Source organism: Scardinius erythrophthalmus, assembly GCF_964197995.2.
Source record: "Scardinius erythrophthalmus genome assembly, chromosome: 10".
Lineage (NCBI taxonomy): Eukaryota > Metazoa > Chordata > Actinopteri > Cypriniformes > Leuciscidae > Scardinius > Scardinius erythrophthalmus.
This window is the reverse complement of record NC_138230.1, coordinates 31,240,822-31,253,589: the sequence shown is the minus strand read 5'-3', so window position 1 is coordinate 31,253,589 and position 12,768 is coordinate 31,240,822. Positions and strand designations below refer to the sequence as shown.

The following is a 12,768-nucleotide window of genomic DNA, read 5'->3' as shown; positions in this document are numbered from 1 at the left end:
GTGGAAAAGCGGCTTATGATTAAAAAATTTGGAAAGTTTTATTAACAGGAGAATGGATATTCTGATGTTTACTGTGTGCAGAATTATTAATCCAAAATTTTAATCCAAACCAAGCCGATCTGAGAAATCTGCGGCTGTTAAAAATACCCCATTATTTCACGACAGGGTGTCAGTGTTCATCTAAACTAGTGACCGCGACGCTGAAGTGTGCGAGAACAGGTGAACAACATCAGTACGAACCACGAACATTTATCATTCTGTCATTTTTCAATGTCAATCTTTTTACTACGTTTATGCCCAAAATGCTTAATTAACATTCAAAGTAGTTGACTGCCATTATCCTCTATGCTGTGTGTGTTACTGTTTAAGATTAATTAAATAGCCTATAACCTATTTAATATCGTTACAGGCACCTCGCGTGCATTCATTCATTCAATTATTTTAAAAGACTGGAATAAAGCACCAACGCACACAAGCAATCCTTTATATTAGTCAAATTCATTTAAAAATGTAAACTCAACAGGTATGAAATATCAGGAAGAGAAAAACACTGTTAATGAGAAGACGGGCATATTTAGCCTATTTATTATTCAGAATGCACAGGAAAGAAAATATATTTATAGGGACATTTCAGCAGGCTCAAGATAATTAATACAGAGATCATTATTCATTGTTTTAATCAATTGGCATAAAACGTAGTGATAATCTGCATTCTCATGTATGTAGGTGCGCAGAATGCTCTAATGCTGGGTACACACCAAAAGATTTTTTACATCTTATGAGATTTTCAAAATGTGATAGACCACAAACATGAGGACAAAAAAAATCCTAGATTTAAGCGTTTTGCTCTTATAGTGTGTGGTGTGCCATGATGTGACAAAGACAGCACACCAAACACGAACAGATTTTCAACCAGAGTCTCGACTGTGAACACAGGAAATCGCGCAAAATCTCGTGAGACCTCAGAATAAGCATGGCGGACGATATGCAGGAAGAAATTGCGATGATAGTGTTTGGAAAGGTTTTACACAACACGTTGTATAAACATTTGTGCTGTTGCCACAAATCAACAAGCTGATCCTCCATCTCTGCGGTCCACATCAATTTCACTTTGTGCTGCGCCATGACTGCGTTTGTTATGCTTCCGTCTTCCAGCATCTCGCTTTAAGATTGGATATTGTTTCGTTTCACGTGATAATCTCCAGAGCGTGCGCGCGTGTTAATGAAAAATTCATTGTTCTTGTGTCCATTCATTTAAAACTTGTTGATTTCATTTGAGTGTGTGTAAAAGCATTTCTAACAGCTGAATTGGGGGTAGGAAAGAGCAGATGTAATAAACCAGATAGCCCGGGGAGATAACAAACACCTAGGCACGAGAAAGAATCTTAGTCGAAGAATACAGGATGTCATATAGTAGGGTCCCAGGCCCCCTCCTGAGGAAAGCAGGAGGTCATTTAGACTGTAAATGAAGGCCTTTTGGCTTCTCAGGGACAAAGAACAGCATGACCTGCCCGGGGGGGGGGGTAGAACCAGTCCATACTGAATGTCTTTAAGGAAATTACAGAGACTGGGAAAGGAGGAGTCAAGAATGTCAGAAACCTGTATAAAATGTCTCAGTTTTATTATGTCAGTAGGCTTTCTGTTTCACATCTGGGTGGCTGCGGTTGCGAAAAGATTCCTCAAAGAATAAAGCCTTTTTCTTCTTTATTACAATTTTGCCTTTTTGAGTGTTGTCTTACACCTGTGATGCTGTTTTTCCAAGTGAGATAAAAATTGCTTTTACAGCTGGTGTCAGAAGTGGGATCCTGTGCGGACGCTTCTTCTCCTGGTCCTGAGAACGGATTTGACGGGAAAGTGCACAACCTCGGCAGCACTAGGCAGCCGTCTTATACCTCGACGGTTTGAGATAGAAACTCAACAGATTACGAGAGAGAGAGGCAAATACCCCACACTCAGGACCAGTGAAAGAAAAACTCCCACCAGGATTAAAAAAAATCCGCGACGATTGCGGGAAAAACAGAAAAGCATCTCTGGGTAAGAAACGGCAAAATTGTTTTATTGAAGTTGAGTGTAATTTGATAATTGTGAGTGAACGTGAACCATATTGGCTGAGTTTTGCTTTTTGGTACGAGCGAGAGGTGAGTCAGTTAATCACAAATTTTATGGGGAGAAATTGATCTGACAAAGCAGACCAGTTTCTGCCTCACTTAGCTCGTTAGTGGACAGGGGATCCACTGGTGATTCAGAGAAATCACAGCTGCTGAGATGATTACGTTCTACTCGAAATTTATGTAAACCTTAGAGAAAGTTTAAAACAGGATTAAGAAGTTTCTGGGTGATTGTGCTCTACTCGAAGTTTTACCACATTGAATTGAGTCAAGCGAATAAGCGCACGTGGGGGAACTTTGAGTGGAACGTAATTACAAGACCAGGTTGAATTAATCAAGTCAAAAGAATTGAGCGAGCGAATAAGCGCACGTGAGAAAACTTTGAGTGGAACGTAAACAAGCAGAGGTCCGTCCGATCTCGGAGTAAAAGATCGGGTCTGTCGAAGACGTTTGACAGATTCTGTAAGACACGTGTCGAATTGTGAAATCCAGAAGAGAGGAACTCAGCCAAAATGGGGTCATCTAACAGTAAAGTAGATCTTTTTTTTTTTTTACACCAATTTTCTGTCAAAGGAGAAATAATTATGGTGGTAATTATGACTGACATAGGGAAATTGATAAAATATCATGATTTTCCAGAAGAGGAAACATTGAGTACAACAAGATTAAAAGTGGTTAAAGAATCGATAGGAACGTGAAAGTATTGTGCTATGAGAAAGAGATATGGAAGAAAACTGTGAACAGACAGTAGTTTGTTGAACTAAAGAAGATAGGGAAAGATAGAATGTTTTTCCTGATGGAAATTATAAACAGAGAATTGTTGGATTGCAGATAAAAGAGAACAGATGCAGAAGGAACTGGCATGTAGGGGAAGATAGGATGTTTTTCCTGATGGAAATTGTTGGATTGAACAGATACAGAAGGAAGTGGCATGTAGGGAAAGAGTGTTAGATAAAATAAGGCATTGAGTATGATTAACAGGGATTAACATGATATAAAGATTAGGAATCATGTACGCAAATGTAAGCAAAACGGGAAAAATTCTATATTTTGGAGATAAAATAATGATTGAAATTACGATGTGAATGCTTTATTGTATTAATGACATGAAAACAAGAGTATTGAAGAATAGATTGCCATATTTTTGAGTTGAGGATAGCTGTCTGTGTAATTTAGAGACTGAGAAGAATTAGGGAATCTTGTGGTCTCTGTGAAACAGTAGAGATAAGTAGGACTGAATAATTATAATACAATCTTGTGATTTATGTTGAATCTGCAAACTAACCATTTGATAGAAGAATAAGCTTTTAAAAACCAGTGTTGATGAAATTAATGACACGTTAAAGTTTTAATACTGTATGAAGAGTAACTGAACAGTCCTGATAAATAGTGAGATAAAAAAGAGCAAATGCTGTAAGCAGTTCTGCTCACGCTCTGAAGAGATTTGCAAATGATGTTTAGTAAAGGTTTGATTGTAATTAGAAAGATAAACAATAACTTAACTGGCTCCAAAGAAAGAAAGTGCCAAAATGACACAAATTTGAAGAAAAGTCTGTGTTAATATGGGTTAGAAAGTAGATCAATGTTAATATGATGAAGATTATAATTCGGCTATTGTAATTGAATTTGCAGCTGGGACAGTGGGGGAGAATGCAGAGAACTTATCAGTGGCTCTGTTTGCATTTCCTGAATACAACACAATGTTTCAGAAGTGCAAAATAGGGTGAAGCTGTTAGAAAGATAAAAGGCAGAATAACAGAGAGTGTTTTATTGCAGTCAGCTGGGTCATTCAGTGACTGTATGCGCACTGTATGACTGTAAAAGTAAATGAGGGAGAAATAAAGTTGATAGTTGGAACTTTTGAAAGTTGTAAGAAGATTGAAAGATTTAAGTGTAAGGAATTCCTTTTGAAAGGAAAGAACTATAAAAAGTACCGGTTGACATAAAATTACGGATAAGACTAAATGAGTTGCAAAATATTTTAAAAGTACCGGTCACTAAAAGGATGATTGTGTTTTTGAATGAAATGCTTTGATAAGGTTTTAGATGATATGGAGAGACAAATCTAATGAATGATTTATAATGATAATCAAAAAAAAAAATGTATCACAAGCAGGGAGCAGCCTCAAAAGTGAATCATAGAAGCAGATTGATAAACTCCTAGAGAAAACATTGAAGTAAAATTGAAATGAAATTGTTATTAAGAACTAGAATAATTCGTATTATTTCTTTAAGATAAAATAAACAGAAGCAGTGTTACAGGATTAACAGTTGCTAAATGTAAAATGTGTAAAAGGCATTTGATTAAAAACAAAGGCTTGTTAATGTTGATTTTAAAAGATAAGAATGTGATTTGGCCAAAACAGGTTTGCTTATCTAAATCTGGCATGTGCTGTAACTGAAACTGCCACAGTTTCAGTGCAACAGAGACTCATTCGGAGTGGATATTTGTAATGTCTAAATTACAATACATGTAATTTATGGAAAAGATGCCTTAAGATGGGCTACAGTTAAAGAAAAGATGGCAGATAAAGTCTGAAGTTAAAGGTTTATGAGAATGCAGTGTACCAGTCCTGATGCCTCAAGAGTCTCTCTCTCATTCAATGTCAGCTGAAAACTGTTGTCTGAGGCTGTGTAAAGCACAGTGTTTCAGTTGAACAGATTCATAGATGCGGAAGAGCTAAAACAAATCATGCTACAGGCAGTTCAGATTTGACAAATTTAGAGGACAATTTGTAAATGTTTTAAAGGTAAAACTGAATGATTTTAAAGAAGTCTTTAAAATAATAATGCAGACCTTAAATGATAGAAGTGACATTTTTGACTAGTTTATTTTAGGACCGCTTCTTTGTCTGATTTTAGCCTCCACCATAAAACAGGGCTGATGGCTCCGGCTACAGAAGTAACAGTACACTGAATGTACGATTGTGATCTAAATTCACTGACCATAATCTAAGCAGGTTGCTACCTTTAAGATGATTAATGAATTTAAGTGATTAAATACTGTTGTTATTAACCTGTCTCCCTGTGAACACTATTAGGTCAGAATGGCTCTGATGACTCTTGAATGCGCCTTTTCCTAAGCTCCAGAAAACAACAGATTATGTTGAAGAAAACGGTCACAGATTCTGTGATGGGAAAAAGCGGTTACCAGTGTGTACGAGTGATTACTTCAACGACGGGTACGATCTTTTAGGCCAAAAGGACAACCTAAGACAGAAGGGTCACGCAAAAACACTGGGCATTTCCTGATGGAGGTGTTTTTTTTATGTGAGAAAGGTATTAGAGTTGAGCGGTGACTGTGAGGCCAGCAGCATCAGCAAACCATTGAGAGGCGAGATGAGCTGTAAGAAGTTACGGCCGTCTGACCCAGAAAATGTGAGTTCCTCTATATACCACTCACCAGAAACCGCGTTGATTGAATGGCTTGTTTTTCTGACAAGTGTCTGCAACTATGCCAGGGGACAACACCCTGAAGAAAAGACAATTATAGGTTAAGAGCTGATCTGAATGGGCATTCAGGAGCCAGCAGAGACCATTGAACTAGTGGTTATCTGTTGTGGAGACAGCTTGAAAAAAAAAAAAAAAAAAAAAAAAAAAAAAGTTGTAATGTTAGTTGCCTGATGAGCAAGGAAAACACAGAGATTTGTGTCGATGCTGAACTAATGTGTCAGTTCTGACTCCTGTAGATCATTTAGACATGACAAAGGACCACTATAAGACATGGTGGTGGCTAAAGATGACTCAAGAGAATTTTCTGGAAAACAAAGGTTAGGTAAATTGAGTATTTAAACTAAAGATAACCTTAGAAAAGATCATAGAACGATTGAATATGACTATGATTATTTTAGTTACAGTCCTAGGAGGCTGTTGAAAAGATTATTTGCTTATAATGAGAGAGAAAGAGACTGCTTGAGTGGAGGAAGAGGATGGTACTCTGTCTGTTCTTCTGTTATCAGTCAGCCAAAGAAAGCTGGAGCAAAATAAGATAATGAACCAAAACAATCCAGCTGACTTTTCTAAAATCAGATGGATAATGAACAGACATGCTTTGAAACTGGTTAAGAGGCCATAAAAACATTAGATAAAAGATACAGGAAAATGTAAGGTTAAAATGTCATTTAAAATTTGAATCCTTTTAGATAAAAGATATTAATAAGAAATATGAGCGGTTCATAGTCAGGGAAGAGTGTGAGTGTGAATTCATGTTTTGTACAGTATGTGTTAGTTTAGGACAACTATTCTGTCTGAATAGTGTGTATAAATTTGTCATTAACCTCTGGAAAGAGTGTTTTAGCATTATAGATGGGTTAAGGCGAATGACAAATTTGAAATTTTTGAAATTGAAATTTCACAAAGCTGAGGATTGTGAGTCAATCTGATGAGAAGGCAACACAGAACAGGATGAGCTTTAAGTTGATTGATCATCGAGCTCTGTCTATTAATTATTATTTTGGTCATTCATGATGTGCAGTAGATTTGAATTACTCTCTGGACAGGTTTAAGTATTGATAAATTAGAATTGTGAAGTCGTAGATAGCCGTCAGTCATGTTTTGAGAAAAAGTTATAAATTTGACAGCAACAAACACGTACAGTAGGCTAAGTAAATATCAGATTATCCAGAGAGCCCTTAACAGTTATGTATTGTAAAAAGGGGAAGATTGTTATTCGACTGACGTTGACGAAGTGTAGTGACGTTGACAAAGTGTACACGACCTGACCTGACCAATTGATGACCTGGAGAATGTTCGTAGATGACAGTTGATTAAGAGACCAAACAATAGGCCTGAAAATCAAAAAACGCTGTGAGACTAGGGGCCGTTGCCTTAAAAAATAATTTGATAAGAAGATGAAATTGTGGCTTTAAGTAATATTTTTATTTCAGAGGCCGAGAAAGATGGGAAATTTGGCTGAAGGACAACGTTTGGGTTAGCAAACTTTATCCAAACAAATGTTACCAAATAAATATGAACAAATATTGCAGTTTTCTATAGCTCAAACAGTAGAGCGTTAGCGCTTGTAACGCCAAAGTCATGGGTTCAATTTCCGAGGGAAAGCAAGAACTGATAAGAATGTAAATGTGTACTTTGAAATGGAAGTCACTATGGATAAAAGCGTCTGATAAAAGTAAGAGAATTTTATTATGTTAAATTTATGCACAAGATGGGTGTCGTGCATCAAGAGGAGGATGAATATGCTCATGGCGGGAACAGGAGAACGCACAGTAAAACAAGTGGTCAGATGAGTCTTTGAACTTTTTAGTATGGATAATTTGTATTCAGGCCACAAACAAAGACATTTCGGCCTCACAGGTGGGAAAAACAGTAAATCCAGGGGGGAAGGGCTAAACCCATTGTCTTCACAGCAGGCTGAGAGGTTATCTAGCTTTGACCTCATCGGTATATGAGGACAGTAAAAGTCCAGGAGGGGTTTATTTGAAGAACTTTATTTGTATTAACCAGCTAGATCTGGTTTACTAAGGGGTTCACATTTGCTGAAAGCCATCGCACAGGTGGGAAGATAAATGTTGGGAGGACATTGGGTTTAATTGTGTGCATTGTTTGTATTTTAAGTGTGCTAATAACAAGAATTGTTTTGACAGGAAACGCCGGAGCAGATGTGGCAGCACAGCAGACAAAAGAAAACTATGTGACAATAACCTCAACATTTGTTTTTCTTTACAGAAGATGCAGACTTTTGCGCATGGCATGAGCAAAGTGAAGAAACAGTGCCTAACCCTGTGGGAACAAGGACCCTGAGTGCTATTCAATGAGCAAAAATTATCTGGTGACAATAATGTTTCAGGCTGTTGAATCCACAGGTCACACCAAAGGCACGACAAGACAAGCGGTCACTAACAAAATCACTTAAGGTCTGCCTTCACAGGTGACAGCAGACAGTAAACGACTCATTCCAGTGGGGGTGCGATCGTGATCTAAGGGAAAATCTTGTAAGGATTTGAAAATGACTGAAGGATGTTAGACCTGGGTCCAAGCATCTGACCTAAACTATACCAACCAACATCAACAACCTCACACGCCAGCGCAAAGAATAAAGTAGGGGATCAATGATATGTGCTAGAAACAAATCTCCCCTGCCAACGTTGGAAAAAATCCTCTCTACGGCATGCAAAGTGTCATATTGGTGAAGATGGAACGTCCATGAGGCAACGAGATGATCAACATATCTGGAGAAAATGTTGACCAATTAATGGTTGAAGAAAAGTTTTGCGATTTTATTTGATTGAATCAAATTAGGGCTTAGTATTGATATACATGAAGGGTATAACTGTTCTTGAATTAAGACTTGAATTAATTCTATTCTTAAAGATTTAATAGTATAATGGGTTTGATTAGAAAACAGAAATGAATTTTTATTATTTTATTGGTTATCAGAGAATGATAAACAGGGGGGAGATGTTAATGAAAAATTCATTGTTCTTGTGTCCATTCATTTAAAACTTGTTGATTTCATTTGAGTGTGTGTAAAAGCATTTCTAACAGCTGAATTGGGGGTAGGAAAGAGCAGATGTAATAAACCAGATAGCCCGGGGAGATAACAAACACCTAGGCACGAGAAAGAATCTTAGTCGAAGAATACAGGATGTCATATAGTAGGGTCCCAGGCCCCCTCCTGAGGAAAGCAGGAGGTCATTTAGACTGTAAATGAAGGCCTTTTGGCTTCTCAGGGACAAAGAACAGCATGACCTGCCCGGGGGGGGGGGTAGAACCAGTCCATACTGAATGTCTTTAAGGAAATTACAGAGACTGGGAAAGGAGGAGTCAAGAATGTCAGAAACCTGTATAAAATGTCTCAGTTTTATTATGTCAGTAGGCTTTCTGTTTCACATCTGGGTGGCTGCGGTTGCGAAAAGATTCCTCAAAGAATAAAGCCTTTTTCTTCTTTATTACAATTTTGCCTTTTTGAGTGTTGTCTTACACCTGTGATGCTGTTTTTCCAAGTGAGATAAAAATTGCTTTTACACGCGTTTGTCCTCGGGGTCCCCCCCACACATCAGGATTTCTGATCGTAAATATTAAACATGTTGAATATTTACGATTCGTGATCGGGGCGGCTCCGACGTTCTTCCGATCAGGTTCGGACACTCTTAACACACCTCACACCAAGGGAAAATCTGCTAAAATAATCTGTAGAAGCATCAAGATAATCGTGACATAGCTAGGATTGTCGGAAGGGGGGAAATCGGCCCAAAATCAGCCCGATTATCTTTTGGTGTGTACCCAGCATACCGGAAACTCCCGATATGTAGGGCCTAATAGAGAGCCTAAGTCCCTCCCCTTCCGGTCGACCACCATGGGACCTTATTTCGGAAAAATATTGTATGGTAGTCAATGGCGAGAGACAACAAATATTTTGATCTCGTTTGAATTGTGCCCTGATTTACACATATGATGTTTGTCAATTTAAAAGATACATTTTAAAGTCAAGAAAGTCGCAGTTTGATGTAAAACTGTTGAGGTATAAGACTGTGAAAATACGTAATTACAAAGACTACAAACCCAGAAGGCGCACATGCGACATCATACCTTTTCTCTCAATGAATGAAGCTAACTTTACTGAAGCTAACGGCTGTCATTTTTTCTATAGTCTTACATTATAATCGTAACGTAACGCCGTCATGCCTGAGTGTTTTGAGCCAGAATACACACATACAAGCAACGGATCTTGTGACGTACATAGTGCGAGACGAGAGATGTAGTTCAATGAGCGATTTTCACATAAAACTAAACGTTACTCTTCTGTTTTATGACAAACTGCGACTTTCTTGACTTTCATAATTACCTTTTAAATTGACAAACATCATATGTGTAGTTCAGGGCACAGTTCAGACGGAATAAAAAGATAAGTTATCTCTCGCCATTGACTTCCATACATATTTTTTCCGAACTAAGGTCCCATGAGCCGGAAGCGGAGGGGCGGGACTTAGGCTCTCTATAAGTAGAATGCGGAAGTAGTTGTGCAAGTAGTCCTTTACACTACCTTTTGAGATCAGTAACATTTTTGTGTCATGTGTTATTTATTTGATCAAGAATCTGAAAAAAATCTGATTAAAAAAATATAGGCTATATAATTTCTATTTTAATATTTTTTTATAAAGTAATATATTCCTGTGATTAGTTATTCCTAAATTGTCAGCAGTCATTATTCCAGTCTTTAGTGTCACATGATCCTTCAGAAATCATTGTAATATGCTGATTTGCTGCTCAAGAAACATTTTTTATAAGGGCTGGGCCCAAAAAAAAAAAAAAAAAAAAAACTTTTTCGATTAATCGTTTCTTAAAAATGTGGTCGATTCAAAATCGATTCTCAAAGGCCGTGTATTAGTTGTATCACCCAAAAGCCGTGTATCACACAAAAGCCAGTATTAGTTTTCCTACACTGTTCATAGGCTTGCAGCCTCCATGTTACAAAATCAAAATCCTGTCTATTCATTGTATGCATTTGAAATATAGAGTTGGGTTCAGTTTTAATGTACCCAAGTGTACCTAAAATAAAAAGAGTTTAATAAACAGGTTTGTGGCTCTTAATTTCTTTTTATTAATTAACACTTGTGTTCACTCTTGTTTTTTATAAATATAAGATTTGTATTAAATCTATATTCATTGAGTCGATTTGAGAATCGAATAGGGAATCGAAATCGAAAATCGAATTTTGAATCGAAATCGAATTGGGACATCTGATTTGACACCCAGCCCCATTTCTCATTATAGTCAATGTTGAAAACAGCTGTGCTGTGCTGCTTAGTATTTTTGTGGAAACCGTGATGCATTTATTTTAGGATTCTTTGGTGAATAAAAGCATTTATTTGTTAATATATATATATATTTATATATATTTTTTTTTTGTAACATTATAAATTATTTTACAGTTTCTTTTCATCCTTGCTGAACAAAAGTAATAATTAAAAAAAGTCTTACTGACCTTAAATAAATGTTAAAACTTCACCTGCATTTAGAAATTATGACAAAAAGCAATTTGTATTTTTGAATCTTGTTTTTATGTAGGCCTATTTTATTTTTATATATAGTTTTAGTTTGAAACAAATATATATAACATTAGATCAGTTCAGATAGAATCACAGGAGGATCACAATGGCAGGAAGCTTAAGTAATGTAAGTTTAAAGGCATCCTCAACATACACTAAACAGGACTGACTCAAGGACGGCTGATCATTGAAGATTTGGATCTCACATCTTACTTAGGATTTCGTTACAAAAACGTTTTGCTCCCATGACGCCGAAAAGTGCTGCCTAGGTAACGCTAGGAAGATCAAAAGGATCTGAGACACAGCCAGTGTTTCTCTCCAAAACTGTGACTATTTCACCGGAGATGTCCACATACCACACACATTAAATGTGACCATGTTCGGAAACACGCATAACGTTATCACTGCTGGTGCACATACTATAGGAGGAGAAATATAAACTGTTTTCCAGTGGTCGCTGTGTTCATGGAACGTTAGCGTTAAGCACAGTTTGAGCAGTTAGCCAACGTGTGTTATTTAGCTCGCGGCTCACTGACCTTACCATTTCACACTAAACCGCTCATTAAAGCACTCAAATTCACAGTGCATGACACTCAAATGGGAAAGAAACTCTTACCATCTCACCAAGTGCTACTTTCGAGGAAACTTTATGTTTCCTTGAACTGAAATTCCCTCGGTGGGGCGCCGTGTAGTGTTAGGGACGACTATTTGGCAGGAAGTCGCTAAAATTCCCGACGCGCATGCGCAGAAACGACAAGCGCTCCTTCGAATCATAAAACGGTAAACCCTTGCAAAAATGTGATGACTGCTGAGAGCTGAGGTAAGCATTTCTGTTACTACTGATTCGTAAACTACCATAGAGATGGGGGTTAGACTTTACTTTGTAAGCTCCCCCAGAACATCATATATTTAAAATGCAGTTTAATTAAAGAAGTATTTTTGTTAAAAAAAAAATAAAAATAAGAGAGAGAACGGAAATGACAGAAAGATCCTTAAAGCCAAGCTAAGTTTGTTATTATGTGTGTGTGTGTGTGTGTGTGTGTGTGTGTGTGCGCGTGCGTGCGTGTGCGTGTGTGTGTGTGTGTGTGTGTGTGTACAAATAACAAACTTGGCAAATAACAAACTTACTAACATTTGGGGTCAGTAAGATTTAAAAAAAAAAAAAAAAAAACACTTTCATTCAGTAAAAGTGTAAAAGTGACAGTAAATACATTTATAATGTTATAATAAATTATGTATATTTATCAGCCTTACACTACCAAAATTACCATACAGGCACATTTAAACACACAATATAACACATGTACAGTACAATATAACATTATATTGACAGTCCAATGACAGTTATAAGCAACAGAGTAGAGAAAAGTCTTCAAATGAGAAGTTAAGCACAAGTGTCAAGATCTAATGTGGAGAGGGAGGCTGTTTTAGAGGCAAAGAGCTGCAACAGCGAAGGCACAATCTCCTTTGGATTTCAGATGTTTCTTGAGGACAATTAAAAGGAAACTCTGAGCAGATCTTAAAGGTCTAGTAGTTTGATAATGATGTAAAAGGCCAGAAATATACCCTAGTGCAAGTCCATGTCTAGTGCGAGTCCATGTAAGCCCTTAAAAACCATTGACAGTAGCCTATACTTTTTATTAAAATGTAGC

The 12,768-nt window shown here is 37.2% G+C and overlaps 1 protein-coding gene across 3 annotated transcripts in view; it reads right to left on the bottom strand.

Moving 5' to 3' along the window:
- The window catches only part of eya3 (EYA transcriptional coactivator and phosphatase 3), a 35,345-nt gene extending 23,426 nt beyond the window's left edge, over positions 1-11,919 (bottom strand). For all 3 annotated transcript variants that reach the window (XM_081377541.1, XM_081377543.1, XM_081377542.1), the window contains exon 1: positions 11,733-11,919. The gene's annotated coding sequence lies outside the window, so the exon portion shown is untranslated. The remainder of the gene's footprint in view (positions 1-11,732) is intronic.
- Between the last annotated feature and the right edge of the window lie 849 nt (positions 11,920-12,768).